The following is a 3,784-nucleotide window of genomic DNA, read 5'->3' on the forward strand; positions in this document are numbered from 1 at the left end:
CGAGTTTAGATCTGTTGGCGCCTCTTAGGTACCTGCAAACTTCTGAAAGACCACTCCAAACGCTGAAATTACACTAATGACTCTGAGCAGAAGCGGCGGCGGGGGAAGGGGATTGGACGGGACGGGACGGGATGGACAGAACTTGTGGGGAGTTCTAGAATAGCCCTGGGAATGGAGACTAAGTCTGTTTCGTTCTCCCAGGGCCAACCAGGAGCTGACACATCCGGGGTGGAGATGCTCCCCAGGAAGGAGGGACGCCTGTGGTGACAAAGTCTAAGAGGAACAGGGGCCTTGTGGGTCAGTTGCATAACCTGGAGCTTCAAGCTCTGCCTCCCTTGGCGCGGAGCCTCGGTTTACAGACACTCTTCTTCCACGTGATTTGAAGGGAACCAGGAGGAAGCATGTCCCTGGTGCCTGGGCTTCGGGGGCCCTCTTGTGGCGGAATATTGGTTTTGAGTTTCCAGTTTCTCCTTCCCTCTCTGGAATCCTACTGTCTCCAAGGTCATTGTTAAAATGGAAAGGCAAAGGGCTTAGGGGTGTAACTCAANGGAAAAGAATGTGAGTCTCTGGGTTCAGTCCTCTGAACCAGGTCTCTCAGGGCTTAGCTTGTCTGCAGGGTGGTCAAAGTCTGAGGGTGACATCCCTAACGTGGAGGAAAGGCCACCGATGGGGGCAGAGCCTTTGGTCTAAAAGATACCTGTCTGTGCTGTCTGTAATGAGCTCAGAAGAACTGACCAGGGCCCTACTCGATCTTCCTTCTGGTCTCTTCTAGCCTAGACTCTAGGCCCGTGGTTCTTAGGGTGGGTTTTTGTTGGGGGAGGGCAGAGGTCAGGGGTCCTTTTGAGCAGCTTAAGACCGATGTTGGGGTTTTGTTTAGAAAATTACACAACGGAACACTGCCGCTTAGGGTTGGGGGAGCTAGTGGTCTCTGGGGACCAGAACCCATATGTTTTTTGGTTTNGTTTTTGTTTGTTTTGTTTTTCGAGTCAGGGTTCCTGATTGTCCTGGAACTCACTCTGTAGACCAGAGTCTGGTCTAGAACTCAGTGATCCGCCTGCCTCTGCCTCCTGAGTGATGGATGAAAGGCGTGCGCCACCACCACCCACCCACGCAGTTTGACATCCTCCGTTCTAGGTCTCTGCTCCTGTCAGTTTCTCAGTGTCTGATGCAAGCAAGAGGCAGGTAGATTTCTGAGTTTGAGGTCATCCTGGTCCACACAGTGAATTCTAGNACAGCCAGGGCTACCTGTCTCAGACAGACCTTGTCTCAAAAAGATATTACTTAATGTTTTGTATGTGTNTGTTAAATATTTNGTTTACATATATGGATGTATGTGCCACCTGTGCCAGAGGAGGCTGAAAGAAGGCGTCAGGTCCCCTGGAACTGGGGCTGTGGCTTCCTGAGAGCCACCACGTGGATGCTGAGAATTGGAGCTGGGTCCTCTGTAAGAGTAACAGTGCTCTCAACTGCTCAGCCATCTCTCCAGCTGGCTAAAATGTATTCATATTGGAGACTGGCCTAATTAAGATTGTTAGCTAAGTGAATGATGANAGCAACATCATAATTACATTCTGAATAACTACNTTCTGAAGCGACACTCTTTTTGCCTCTGAGTTTCCGGGGTTATGCTTTTGGTGATGTTAGAATAACGCTCACACTGGGAGTGAACNTCACTGATTTAAACCTGGCCCCAAAGTCTCAGTGAGGACTCTGAAGATTTTCCCTTAGCAGAGGAAACTCTGATGAAAACGACTCCCTTTCTCTGGTTGATGCCGACAGTGTGTTTCAGGGAACCTTTCTATAAAANGCTCACTGGGTGTGAAGCGGAGAAAATCAGGAACCAGTTGTAACTTGTTCCTCAGCACCCCCAACTCTGATAAGGTAAGTTGTCTGTGGAGGACCCAGCCCTCTTTACCAGGGAACTACTCGCCCTGTGGCCCAGGAGCGTCTGAGGNAAGGACATGTGACTGGGGGCTGGAAGAGATACAGGTCTGGCTTGCTTGTGCTTGCTTCATGGTCAGCCAGTAGTTAGTTAGAAGGAACCCGGCATCCTCTGTGCCTTCAGAGCAGCGTGGCCACTGGTTCCAGCCTGTTTTCTACCTCCCAATGGTTCTGCACATGTCTCTTGTGGCCAACCCTAACCCAGAATCATAAGAGGAGGAAATTCCGGGAAACATGGTCTTATCTTCCTTGAGATGGTATGAAGCTAAGAGAGATCCAGTTTTCCCCAATGTTAAATAAGGAACCTCTGCCCACTAAGGACACTTTCACAGGATGATGTAATCTACAGTTATCACGGCAGGAAGCCTGGGTGCTCTCCTNGTCAGAGGGGTGAGCCCTCAATCCCAGGCTTGGGCTCATGTACGCGAGGGGCTTAGGGTCTGTGGCNGTGATAAAACACCACAGCCNAACTCCACATGGGGAGGAAAGGGTTTATTTCAGCGTCCATCCTATAAATCCATCACAGAGGGAGGTCAAGGCAGGAACTGAAGCAGAGACCATGCTCACTGACCAGTTCCGTATGGCCTGCTTATAGTGCTTTCCTATACAATTTAGGACCATGTGTGCTGGGTTGGCCTAGCCTCAGGGAGCTGGGGTCCCCCACATCAGTCATTAATCAAGACAGTACTCCACAGACCAACCTCCCCCCCCCCGCCTCCCCCAAGTAAAAGTCCCTCTTCCCATATATGCCTGGGCTTATGTCTGCTTGATAATACCCAACCAGCACAGTGAGTCTTGAAAATTTAGTACATAGAACTCCTTAAGGCTTTAAACTACACTCAACAACATTTAATAGTTCTGATGTCTAAGTCCGCACTCATGGCGAGTTTAGATCTGTTGGCGCCTCTTAGGTACCTGCAAACTTCTGAAAGACCACTCCAAACGCTGAAATTACACTAATGACTCTGAGCAGAAGCGGCGGCGGGGGAAGGGGATTGGACGGGACGGGACGGGATGGACAGAACTTGTGGGGAGTTCTAGAATAGCCCTGGGAATGGAGACTAAGTCTGTTTCGTTCTCCCAGGGCCAACCAGGAGCTGACACATCCGGGGTGGAGATGCTCCCCAGGAAGGAGGGACGCCTGTGGTGACAAAGTCTAAGAGGAACAGGGGCCTTGTGGGTCAGTTGCATAACCTGGAGCTTCAAGCTCTGCCTCCCTTGGCGCGGAGCCTCGGTTTACAGACACTCTTCTTCCACGTGATTTGAAGGGAACCAGGAGGAAGCATGTCCCTGGTGCCTGGGCTTCGGGGGCCCTCTTGTGGCGGAATATTGGTTTTGAGTTTCCAGTTTCTCCTTCCCTCTCTGGAATCCTACTGTCTCCAAGGTCATTGTTAAAATGGAAAGGCAAAGGGCTTAGGGGTGTAACTCAANGGAAAAGAATGTGAGTCTCTGGGTTCAGTCCTCTGAACCAGGTCTCTCAGGGCTTAGCTTGTCTGCAGGGTGGTCAAAGTCTGAGGGTGACATCCCTAACGTGGAGGAAAGGCCACCGATGGGGGCAGAGCCTTTGGTCTAAAAGATACCTGTCTGTGCTGTCTGTAATGAGCTCAGAAGAACTGACCAGGGCCCTACTCGATCTTCCTTCTGGTCTCTTCTAGCCTAGACTCTAGGCCCGTGGTTCTTAGGGTGGGTTTTTGTTGGGGGAGGGCAGAGGTCAGGGGTCCTTTTGAGCAGCTTAAGACCGATGTTGGGGTTTTGTTTAGAAAATTACACAACGGAACACTGCCGCTTAGGGTTGGGGGAGCTAGTGGTCTCTGGGGACCAGAACCCATATGTTTTTTGGTTT

Source organism: Mus caroli, chromosome 6 (assembly GCF_900094665.2).
Source record: "Mus caroli chromosome 6, CAROLI_EIJ_v1.1, whole genome shotgun sequence".
NCBI lineage: Eukaryota > Metazoa > Chordata > Mammalia > Rodentia > Muridae > Mus > Mus caroli.